The 12,091-nt window shown below is 55.4% G+C and overlaps 1 protein-coding gene and 1 non-coding gene across 2 annotated transcripts in view; both read left to right on the top strand.

The window, feature by feature from the left end:
* Positions 1-6: 6 nt before the first annotated feature.
* CERCAM (cerebral endothelial cell adhesion molecule) overlaps positions 7-12,091 on the top strand; it is a 24,497-nt gene continuing 12,412 nt past the window's right edge. The window contains exon 1 of the mRNA XM_023533007.1: positions 7-8,440. The gene's annotated coding sequence lies outside the window, so the exon portion shown is untranslated. The remainder of the gene's footprint in view (positions 8,441-12,091) is intronic.
* LOC111742476 lies at positions 7,752-7,967 on the top strand. The gene has a single exon (XR_002781351.1). It is a non-coding gene; the product is annotated as a small nucleolar RNA U3 (small nucleolar RNA).

Below are 12,091 nucleotides of genomic sequence, written 5' to 3'. Positions count from 1 at the left end.
GGGCCGGGAGCCGGCGGGCTGGCGAGGCGCAGGGCTGAACCCGAGCGGGCGCCTCTGGCGGCTCGGGGCCGGGGCGGGCTTTTAGTGGGCCGCTCCAACAATACGGGCCTGGCGCGGAGAAAGGGGCTCGGCTGCAATTGGTACTGGATTTGAATAACGCCACGGGGCCATCAATGGTCATTGTGTCGGCTGGTAATGAATCTCCGCTGTCTCTCGGGCTGGCCAGGCAGCTGCAACCTGCGCTCAGGCAGCTCTTAAAGACATAGCGTGCCCCTCCCCGGGGGCGCCCCCCCTCTGCACCGGCCAGACCCCTTACCCTCCCACTCCTACCCCGTGTCCTAGACTCCCGGTGCCCCGCCTGCTCCCTCCGCTGAACCCTTGGCCCATGGCCCCCTCCTTCCTCCTGGACCAGGCACCCGCATCTCGGCTCTGCACTCCCATGGACCTGACTCAGGCCCCTGGCCTTGGCTGAGCTCCCCTAGAGTGCCCAGGGGACTCTAGAGTCTTTCGAGGCCCAACCCTGGCCTCCTATCTGCATCTAAACTGAGGCCTCTGGAGCCCTCATTCCTTAAGCTCTTGCCCCAGGGGCTTCTAGCTGGAGGGCGAGGGGGAACAGTCTGGAGGTCAGAGGGTCACCCCCTTAAAAGGCTCTGCTGAAGCATAAGGGAGGGGATGTAGCCCTGAGCCCCAGGCTGAAGATGCCATCTCCAGTGACCACACCCCCACTGGGGATCTGCAGACTGAGGTACCAAGAGCAAGGGCTTGATTCCCAGGACGCTTCCGGCAGGTCCTGGATACCTCAGCTCTAGCAGGGTGTGTGAGGGGGAGGGGGGAGGGAGAGGGGCGTGGAATGGAGTAATGCTGTCTTGTCTCTTCCACTGGACAGCTCACCGGTCCAGGAGGGCAGAGGCTCTGTCTGGTTCTGAGGCGTCCCCCACCCTCACCCCTGCCAGGTCTGGCACAGAGAAGGTTCTGTCTGCTGGGAAATCCATACCGGCTTTCTCTCCCACAGAGCTCAGCCTAGCTTTCCCAGCGAATCTCATACCCTGGTGGTGAGCGCGTGGCCATTCTTCCCATGCCTCCTGCCCTCCATGCGCCCCAGGGTTCCCCAGGCCCCCAAAGTACCCCTTGCCCTTCCATCCTCTCTTCTCACAGTCTGTGGGGCCGCCTCACCACGTGCCCCGCTGAACTGTGGTTACCAGGTATCTACTCTCATCACTTGGATAGGAAGTGGGTCCTACTAATCTTTGTGCCTCCAAGGCCTAGTACAGGGCCCTATCCCCAAGCAATCCTTGAATATTCATTGGTGACTTAAAAATGTACCACATAAACTTGAGTGTTTCTTTGCAAAGTTGAAGAAATATGGCTTCTGGGGAGTAAATACTTCAAATGGGGGTTCATAGAGACAGAGCCCTGCTAATCCAGCTCCATCAGATAACATCATTAACCACTACGAGTGCTTTCTGTGCGAGCACTGTGCACTTCGAAGGTGGTAGTAGCCTGTTGATGTCTCACAGCCTAGTAGATACTATTATCGGCCCCATTTTACAGAAGAAACTGAAATTGGTGGCAGTTAAGTCTCTAGTTCACAGCCGACATGTGATGGAACAGAGAGTTGGAACCCAGGGCCGTAGAACCCGCTGCTCAGTAGTTTCCCAGCCATTACTTCACAGATATGCAGGAGACCAACGTGATCGCAGTCAAAACGTGAGGCCCAGGAGAACACCCCGTGTCTCCTTATAAGTCAGAATCCAGCCCTGGCCCCACCCCAGCCTGGCGGGAACACAGCCCCAATGGAAGGGTCTCTGCACTAGCGGAGAGCTCTCAGGCCGCTTCAGGCAGCAGCTACGTCCTTGAAGGAGGGCTGGTCAGCCTCCAGGGAATGTCAAGGCTCTCAAAAGCCACCAGTCCTGGGCAGAAAAGGGCTAATTCACCTTACCCTCACCCTCAAGGAAACCGAGGGGCCAAGAAGGAGTCCTACCGCCAGTCATCGAACAGATATTTATAGAATGCCTACTGTGTGGTAGTCGGGGACTCCGCAGTGGGCAGATGACCCCCAAAGGAGATGCACAGGGGGCGGAGGGGTGAGCCACCCTGGTCAGTGGGGAAGTTAGGCGAAGATGGGTGGGGTGCTGATGCTGGCACCGTTTCAGGCAGAAGGAACAACATACTCCAAAGCTAACAAGCAAAAAAGAAGTTGGCGAGTTCTGGAAAGGAAAAATCTGGCATGACTGGGGCACGAGAGGAAGAGGAAGTGCGAGATAAAGCTGAGGCGACCCTGCTTGGCCCTATAGGACACTGAGAGTATTTGTGATTTTATCCTAATCACAGTGGGGATCCTGAAAGGTCTGCCAAGTTCAGATTTACATTTTTAAAGGTTTGCCGGGGCAGAGCAATGTAGGGAATAGAGGAGGGGGAAATGGGGGATGGGAGGAGAGCCGCGAGCTGGACCACAGGAGACCAATTAGGTTACCGCTGGTTTGCAGGTGAGAGCTGATGGTGGCTTGGGCTTAGGTGATGGCAGAGAAGGGTTTCAAACTGTGTTCTTGACAGTCCTGGTGTCCTTAAGCAGGTCATTTAGCAATGAGTAACATTTAGTGAGCACCTGAGGGGTACTGTGTGCATGCCGGAGGCTGTGGGGAGCGGGGAGAGAAAGATGAACCAAATCTGATAATACCTCTCCAGAAGTATCCATCTTGTGGACAAGTGGACAGACGTACAAATACCCAGCCAGCACCAATGGAAGAAGCAGAGCCACAGAAAGTATTAGCACAGTTCTCTGGGGTTATAGAAGATGAACGACTGGCAGACTGGGAAAACTTCTGGAAGAGACAGTATTGCCTTGGGCTTTCAGGGCAAATGAATTCCAATAGACCGAACCTTAGCTATTCTGTGAAATGGGGCCACTATGCCTGTCCCGCCTCCCTAGAGATGGTTGTGGTATTGGGGGAGGATCCAGTACCTTGTATTTATTTGCAGTTAAGTTGTTTGGTTATCTAATACACACATACAGGACACATGTTCCGGCTCATGCATGCATTCAGCTGTTCCTAGCCTCTGCTCTCTCCCTTCTCCCTTATTAAGTCTCAGGAAGAAGGTAGCAAAGCCATCCACACTGCCAGTTAAGCATGCCTTCCCCCAGAACTGGCATTTGACCAAATACTGTGTATAGTGCAAAGGACATGCTCAGTAAATGTCTGTCAAATGAATGAATGAATGAGTGAATGCATACTTTATTGGAGTAATAATTAAAAGAATGGTGGGTGGACAGACAGGTGAAAAAACATGTTGAGACACTTGAATGAAAGATGAATGAATAGAGTTGACTGGGCGCATGGATGCAGCCAATCAGCTGAGGTTCTAGATGTGGACCTGGAGGCATTGCTGTGGGTGGGGCTCATTGAAGGAGGCCAGAAGGGGGTTTCCTTCATGCTGTGACCCTTCAGAGACAGATCCGAGGCCTGGGGCATGGCAGACAGTTGCCCAGGGAGCAGTTGAGGCAAAAGGTCGGTCACGCTGCACCTCTGTGCTGGAGTCCTGTTCCCAAATGTTCCCATCAGTCCAAGTTTCACTGACGCCTGGCCGCGAAGCTTGGGATAGAGGAAGGGGCTCTGCCACTAGTCAGTGTGCCTCAACGGCTTCATCCCATCATGCTGTGCTGCTGTCTTCATCACACATATCACTCTCTGAAAGCCTCTGATTGATCAGCTGTCTTGTCTCTCCACTTGACTGTCAGCCCTATGTGGACGAGGGTCACGCCCTGTTCATTGCCCTATCTCCAGCACCTAGAACAGCGCCTAACCCTTAGAAGGTGCTACCTTTTATTAAATGCCTGGGTAAAGGGATAAATAGACTGGCAAATGCGTGGATCATCGTAACCTAGTTCACAATGCTGTATATTAAACACTGGGGACTGGGCACCGGGCTTGCACTTTTCATGGATCACAACAGCTTTGGGACAGACGCCATTATCCTTCCGATTTTGCTGACCCGGGACCTGAGGCTCAGAGGGAGGAAGTGACTTCCCCCAGGTACAGAGCTACTGAGTGACAGCCAGGTTTTAGCAGCAAAGGCTGTGTCCTTAACCATGATCTGACACCTTTTACTCTATTACCCCAGCACCCAGTGAGGTCGGAGTCATTGGCAGTTAAGAGTTGGGACTCAGACATATTGTCTGATTCCATTTATAGAAATATCCAAAAATAGGAAAATCTATAGAGACAAAAAGCAGATTAGTGGTTGCCTAGGGCTGGAGGGAGGGGAAGTGGGGGGGGAATGAGGAGTGAAGGCTAATGAGTACAGCTTCTTTTTGGGGTGATAAAAATGTTCTAAAATTGACTGTAATAATGATTGCACAATTACGTGAATACACTAAAAGCCATTAAATTGTACATTTTAAGTGAGCAAATTGTATGGCATGTGAATTACATCTCAAAAAAGCTGCTATTAAAAAGAGTCAGGGCTTGAGAATCTCACCGCTTACTTGTTGGGCAGGTCAATTCACATCTCAGAGCATCAGCTTCCTAACCAGTGAAATGGGAAAAATAAACATCTCATTGGGTTATTGCGAGCATTAAATGAGATAATACATGCCATTATCCTCATTTTATCACGGGGGAAAAACTTAGGCCCAGAGAATGGAAGTGACCCTTTGGCCCAGAATGCACAACTGGTAGGTGATGGGTAAGGGTCTGAGGTCTGGGTCTCTTGGCACCGCTGCTTCTTTTAGCATTTTGTAGACTGGATCGGCGTCTGTGTATCCACCACCCCTGCATCACCACCACTGCCGTGTTCCATCCTCCACCTTCTCCTGGGCTCTGAGGCCCTGTCTCCCCACTGCCCATGACCAGGCACACAGAGGTATGGAGGTTCCCCCAGAGCACAAGACGCCCTCGCCCCGGCCCCCACCCTGTTCCCCTCCTGGGGCCATGATACTGTCTTGCTTTTGCTTGTAATAAAGAAAATATCTCAGCTACCCTTCCACAGTTGCTTGGCAACCCCAAAGCGGGGGAAGAGCAGAGGGGAGGAGGGTAGGGGGAGGACTCTGGAGCCAATCTGGAGACAAAGAGTAGGATTTGGGTGACATGGAGCCTGTTCTTAGTGCTAACCTGGCCTGGCTGGGGCAGCGGGTGGGGGCGGGGGGCTTCCTCCCAGCCCAGTGTCTCACACCAATAAATATGGATTAGGGAAATGGGCAGAGTTTTTCCCACGGGCCTGAAAAGCCACATCTGACCTTTCTACCCTCTTTATGTACCAACGTGACAGTCAGAGAGAGCAAAGAGCAGGACCCCCTGAGTTGCCTCCCCCATGGCCTTCTGACTTGGGGAAACTTTTCACCCTCCTTCCCCTGGCCCCTGGCCCAAGGATGAGGAGAAGGTCGTTTTCAGGTGGGAGTCAGGAGCCCCCTGCTGCAGGGTCCACGGCAGGCCCTGCCTACCTCGATGGCACAGAACCAGGCCCGAGGCCCTGGGTCAGCCTGGAAAGGCGCTCCCTGCCTCCTGTGCCAGCCTGTGCCCGGTGGCGCCCCAGTCCGTGGCTCATCTCCCCACCCCACCTCTGCCTGGGATCTCCATCGTTAGGGGCCCTGTTCTCCACCAGCCCCTTCCACATGCCACTGCCTCTTCTCTTTCCTGACCTCCCTTCATGTTCTTTTCCCACCACTCTCTCCATTCGGTTTTCCTCTTCCCTTCCTCTCCACTGGGCAGGTCCGCCGCAATCCCCCTACTTCTGCAGTCCCCCCTGAAAACTAGGAAGGCCTTGAGGCTGACGGTCCCCAGAATGAAGGTGGCAGGAGGGGGTTTGCAAGGAGGGAGGGTGGGGGTGGTGATCTCTCGCCCTGGTGTCCTGGCTCGCTGGCCGGGGGTGGAGAAAAGCCGCTCTGAAAGGAGTCAGTGTAGAGACAGGAAAAGCAAACACCGCAGCCTGGGCCACGCTGGCCCACTGGGGGGGCCGTGATCTGGCGGGGGCCCTGCGCTCATCTCAGCCTCCCCCGATCAACCCTCTCCCACCCCTGAGGGCCATGGCTTCCTGGACCTTGGCCCACAGTGTCCAGAAAGGGAGTGGGTCGAGGGGCTGGGGACGTGCCCTGTAGGAGACACCTCGTCCTTTCCCAGGAATCTCTCTCCGCCCTACTGCCCCACCCCTAGCCTGTTGCCCAGAAGATGCCAAGAAAATCTAAGGGCTGCCCGACCAGCCCTTCGCAGCAGCAAGAACTGGGTGAGGAAGTCACCTTTTGTCAGAGACAGCCCCGGCAGTGCCATCCGCCTCCTGGGCCGAGGGGGACCCCGAGGTGCTCTGCCCAGGTGAGTGCTACTCTGGCCCCGCAGCCAGGCAGTGAGGGAGGGTGGGGCTGTCCTTGTTGTGGCTCCCCAGGGCCCCTGTGCACTCTGCGAGGCCCCAAGAAGCTGACATTTTCCGCTGGGCCGTCTCGCATTCTGTCCAGGGTCCGTGTGCCACTGGCGGTTTGCTGAGAGAGCCCAGGGGTTGGCTGCAGAAACGCAGGTAAAGTCGGGATGAGGGGAGACGGGAGGAGCTGGAGTCTAGGCCTCCTGGATTCCAAGCCGTCTTGTGGATTGGACTCATGGAATCCCAGAAATTCCTGCGATGGTCTCCTTTGAGCATTTGGGATGAGCTTGGACAGGGTTAGCAACTCATCCTGGGTGAGGCCATTTGGCAGAGCGGGGACTCAAACCCACCAGGCCCCCTTAAGATGCCGAGGGCAGTGTTGTTTGTGCTATGGACTCCACGCTTGGTCACCTCTCCTTCCCTCTCCATGTACAGTTTGGTCCCTCTGGATTTCAGGGGTGAGGGTGGGCCAGACTCTGGCCAGCACCTCGCAGGGCCTCCTTCCTGTTCTGCCTTCTCTCCAAGCACCAAGCCCAGGGCCGAGAAATCCCTGCCCAAGCACCAGAGATGCCACGATCTCCTCTGTCTCTAGGCAGCCATGGTTGGCCTTTGTCTCCTGGATCACAAAGAACCAGGCCCCCTTTGCTCTCAGTGTCATGCTATAATCAAAGCCAACCGCTTCCCGGGAAGCAAGAGCAACAGCTGACTGCCACATCGTCCCCAAAGTGCCCACCTCGAGGGGTCCTGCCATGAGACCTGGATGGGAGGACCCTAACGAAGAGAAACAGGCAGCTCTCGCTGAGTCAGGAGCCGTTCTGAGGCCCCCCAGCCCCAAACCTCACTGAGTGGCTGCCGCACTCCTACAAGGTTCGATGCTACAGATGAGAAAACCGAGGCGCAGAATGTTGAAGGGACATGTCCGTGGACAAACCTATAGCCTGGCTCCAGGCCCTAAGCCCTTAAATGTTCTCCTATCCTGCCTCTAATTCCTAGGAGTGCCCCACTAGAGGTCATTGTGTCCAATCCCCTGCATCTGGGTGTCCGCCCAGGCCAACCACTGCTCACAGACAAGAATCAATCTTGTTTTTTAAAGGCACCTGCTCCAAGGGTGGAATTTCCCCTGGGGGTAATCAGACATTTATTTATTCATAGCCTTCTGGCTGGGAGCAGAGTCCCTCCCACCCAGAACTCACCAGGGTCCAGCTGCCTCATCACCTCCCTCCTTCCCACTGCGGCGCAATTAGAAATGAACCAGCCTTGCTCATGTCTCGGCTCTATAACCTTCAGACTGTGTGGGCCTGGACAAGTGACTCGACTTCTCTGAGCCTCCGTTATCAACTGAACTGGGGTTAATGGCGCACCTGCTTCGTGAGGTTGATGAGGATTGAATGTTAAAAGGGGATGGAAAGACTAGACTTTTAGGAACCATTTCTACATAGTTTCTTACTGGAGAAATTTCTCTGAACGTACGGAACACCGGAAACCAGGAGGAGGAGGCGTGGCGTTCCCTCCTAAGTGCGAAGCGGGCTCTTGGTGTTGCTTCTGCAACTATCATTTGCCATTGGTGACTGTTCTTCTCTTCCCTTGGGAGAGTAAGAGGGAGGGGATGCTGTCTGAGTGGTCTCCGTTGTAGTTAAAAAAAAAAAAAATGAGTAAAGACCAGAAAAGGGTTAGTGGTTACAACTCCGGGCATCTACGAAGTGTTCAGGTTGGAGCAGTAAATACTTATCACCACCATCATCATTACCATCATCATTATCACCATCGAAACGCCTCTGGCTGCAAGATCAGAGCCTCCAGCTCTTGGCCTTATAGTTTAACCTCCTTATTACAGATAGGGAAACTGAGGCCCAGAGTGGGGGACTTATTGGGGTCACATAGTAAATTGGTGGTGGAGCAGGAAGCAGCTCTCAGTCCCCCTGATTCCCATTTAGATCCCTGTCTCCAACAGTTCTCCTCCGGCGTGCCCGGGGTCGGGCCCTGGCACCCAGTCCGCCAGGCAGATCCCAGGAGAGAAGTGAGCAGCGCTGGGAGCAGTAGGCGCAGAGGCCCAGCGCATTCTCAGCCCTGGCTCTTTGTCTGCCGCTTTGTGATGGTAAGTGCTGCTCCTAAATCAGTTCTGTGACACTGTTATTGTTGCCCAGGGTGCAAAGAGTCTAAACTTTTCCCCTGAGGTCAAGAATGTGGCCGGTCCCCAAGCCGCCTGGAGCAGGGGCCTAGGTGGCTGGGGGTGGGGCCGGGGCCTCACCCTGAGCTGGGGCGAGATGTGGGGGGGGAGGGGGTCAACAGGAACAAAACACTTTGAAATGCCTCCTCTCCATCACTGCCAACATTGTCCGCTGCCCGCGGGGGGCCTGGCACCGCCTCGCCGGGGCTCCGGCCCCCAGCCCTGTCCAGGCCCGGCCGGCATCTGAAAATGGACAGAAGGTTATTGTCCCTCCTCGCGGCCCTTTGTCTGCCCCAGTTCCAGATGTCTAGGCTGGGACCAGGGAGCTGACCCATGGTGGGCAGGGGGGTGGGGACAAAAGGGGAGAGCACGGGTCACTGCGTCCTGAGGGGTCGTTCCCAGACCCTGAGATCCCACCCAGCCACGGCCCAGTCACCTTCTGGGCTGTCTCAGCCCTGGGATTGTCCCTGTTCCCTTGTCCTTCCTACCCTTCCAGCAGACCAGGTCCAGCCTCAGGAGAGAAGGCCACAGGGGTGCAGGAGTTGAGAGCTGGGTACCTTGGGATCCCCATAGCTCTACCTGGTAACTCATCTCGAGCTAGTTGTGCCTCTCTCGCAGCCTGCCGTCTCTGTGTAGGTGCCACTGGACCAGGTTCATTCATCAACAAAGTGACGACAGAGCCCTCTTATGTGCCAGCTCCGTGCTGGGTGTGAGGGTGTACAGTGGTGGGTGGGCCACTCCAGTCCTTCCAGATTGTGGTTGATGGTTCTGACAGTGAGAGGTAACATCCCCACCCACCTCTTCTGTGTCGGGTACTAGGCTGACCAACTTTACCTGCATTATCACATCCTTTTCACAACAAAACTGAGGATCTAGTAGGTACCGTTCTTATATCCATTTTTCAGCTTCGGACACCAGAGCTCTGAGAGGTAAAGTCTCTTGCCCAAAGCCAAGCTGCCAGGAAGCGGCAGAGCTGGGATCCCAGCCCAGGCAGACAGCCGCCACCGAGAGGAATGATTTTGCTAATAAATACTTGGAAGGTGGTGAGTGCAGAGCCTGGCACAGCACCGGACTCAGCCTGCGGGAGCCAGTGGTGGTGTCAACTCCACCGCTCCGTTTTCCGTTTTCCCATTTCACAGATGGTGCTGCTGAGGCCCAGGGAAAGAAACCGCAGTGAGGGGAATCTTAAATAGCAACACCAATGGCGATTCCGGAGCCGCAGGGCCAGCCGGAGAGAGGCCGGCAGTTCCGTTTCAAACGCCAGCTCTGCGTGGGCTTGGGCAGGCGGTTCAGATTCCCACGCCTCGGTTTCCTCCTCTGTAAAATGAAAAATAACATTCCCTGCTTCACAGGGTGGTTGTGACAATTGAGTTAGATTATACATATAAAGCATTTAGCACCATGGCTGGCACACAGCAGTCAGTTAAGGATAACTGTTGTTATCGGGCCGAATGGAGTGGCCTTTATCCCTTTGAACCTTCCTCTCACCTTGGGTCACCTGAGGACAAGGCTCTGTCTAAGGGAAGGGGGGCGGCTTAGCAGTTGTTGATGGAGGTGGGGGTAGCAATGCTCACTCAGTCTTCTCGGAGTCTCTAGAAGCCTCGTGACAGGCTGCTCCTGTGGGTCGGGGGTGGGGGAAGCGGAAGGGTGGGCTGGGAGGGGAAGGGGCTGCCTGGGCCCAGAGGAGTTAACAGCTCCCAGGCGCTGGCCCAGCAGGGCTGCCACGCTGCAGCCCAGCCACAGCAACGGTTCCAGCAGAGGAGCCAGGACTGTTTCCTGATGGTCAAAACAGCTGGCTGCCTGGGGAAAACAGCTGGCCCGGCCCCAGCCTCCTAAGGACAGAGGCAGAGCCTCAAAGGACAGCTCCACTTCTGGGGTCCTGGCAGAGGAAGGCATAGCCAAGAGGGAGTCCTTTGGAGTGGGTGTGGGCGTTGGGTGGGACCACAGGAGATGAGAGCTTGTGGGCAGATTCCTGGAGCGGAGGCCAAGGCATGCTGGGTCTAAGCAGACTGCGCAGGGTGACTCCAGCTGGATTTGGGGGTCTCCGTCTCCCCTCAGATAAGAAAGATGAGGGCCAGGGGAGCAGATGGGGGGGGCAAGCCTGCACTCAGCCCTGGGTCCTCTGGGTACTGGGCTTGGAACCTGAGGTGGGAGGGAGCCCAGACAGGAGAGGCTCCTGGACTCCTATCTGCGGAGCTGCACCCAGGACCAGAAGCGGGGCATGGGCGCCTCCTCTGGCCAGGATCCTGGGCTCCTTTGGCTTCAGAGCAGGACGGGCCCAGAGAGCCCCCAACCCAGGAGACGTGAAGCTGGCAGCTGGTAAGAAAGAGCTCCATCCAAGCATCCCTTCAGCTGTAGGTGCCCATTCCCTGCCTGCTTGGCTGCCAGGCTATGAGGACCCCCAACCCTGGGGCTCGGTCTGGGCCCTGAGGTACCTCCTGGTTTCCCCCACCCGCTGGCAGGGAAGCGGCACCTGAAACCTCGCATGAGGTAGGGCAGGGTAGGCAGGGGGTTGGTTAATGGACGTGTGGCCAGAGTCCACCGGACCAGAGCTGCCTGTCTGGGCTTCTGACCCCAAGTGCCACAGAAAAGACACCCCCAATTTCTCTCTGACCAAGGGGTGTCCTCTAGCCCACCTTCCTAACCTCCAGGAGGAGGAGATTGGCTGCCACTTTGGGTGTGCCAGCCTCAGGATGCCTGTCTCTGATGAAGACCACCCTGCAGAGCCTTTGCCAGTGGGCAGGGCTTGGGGCTGAGGCTCCCAGTGCGAAGAAGACACTGGGGAGGGGGACAACTCTGGGGTCTCTATTTCCTAATACCAGAGTGAAGCCTGAGGCACTAGCGCCACCACCTGGCTTAGGCCAGAATTACAACGTGGGGGCCGAAACCCAGAGCTAGATGTTGGTCCAGGGCGGTCTGGGTCCTATTCAGACAGATGGGTCCAGTTTTTTTCCAGGCATCACGTGACCCTGAGAAAGAGGCCTTAGGCCCTACAGAACAGCAGCTTCGAACTTTAGCCTGCATCAAAATCACCGGGAAGGCTCCTTGGTTTAACCTCCACTCCCAGAGTTTCTGATTCAGTAGACATGGGGAAGGGCTTAGGAATTTGCATTTCTAAAATTTCCAGTTGAGGTTAATGCTGGCTGGTTCAGGGACCATACTTTGAGAACCACTGCTTTATAACTACTGTGGATCTGGCCCAATATTACCTTTGTAGAATATGCCTTATTATATTTGGGGCAAAAAAAAAAAATAAGTTAAGTGGGAGTACAGGTACTTGATCAGCCCACCTCTGCAGTGACCTCATCATATTTCTACTGAGAGCCCACCCTACACCTGGCTGTCCCTACTCTAGGGCTGCTGATATAATAATGGTGAAGGAGGCGGACAGGTCCCTGTCTCAGAACTCACAGCTAGTCAGGTCTGGCCTGCCATCTCTCTGCCAGGAAGAGTAAAGGGTGGCTCAGGATAAGGTCCAAAGCAGAACCCAGTTTACATCCCATTTCTCAGGTCTTCTCCATCCAGTAACAAGCCCACCATCCAGCCCGGTTGCAAACCCTATGGGTCATACTGATTCCT

Source organism: Pteropus vampyrus, unplaced genomic scaffold, assembly GCF_000151845.1.
Source record: "Pteropus vampyrus isolate Shadow unplaced genomic scaffold, Pvam_2.0 Scaffold95, whole genome shotgun sequence".
Lineage (NCBI taxonomy): Eukaryota > Metazoa > Chordata > Mammalia > Chiroptera > Pteropodidae > Pteropus > Pteropus vampyrus.
This window is presented reverse-complemented; position numbering and strand designations above follow the sequence as displayed.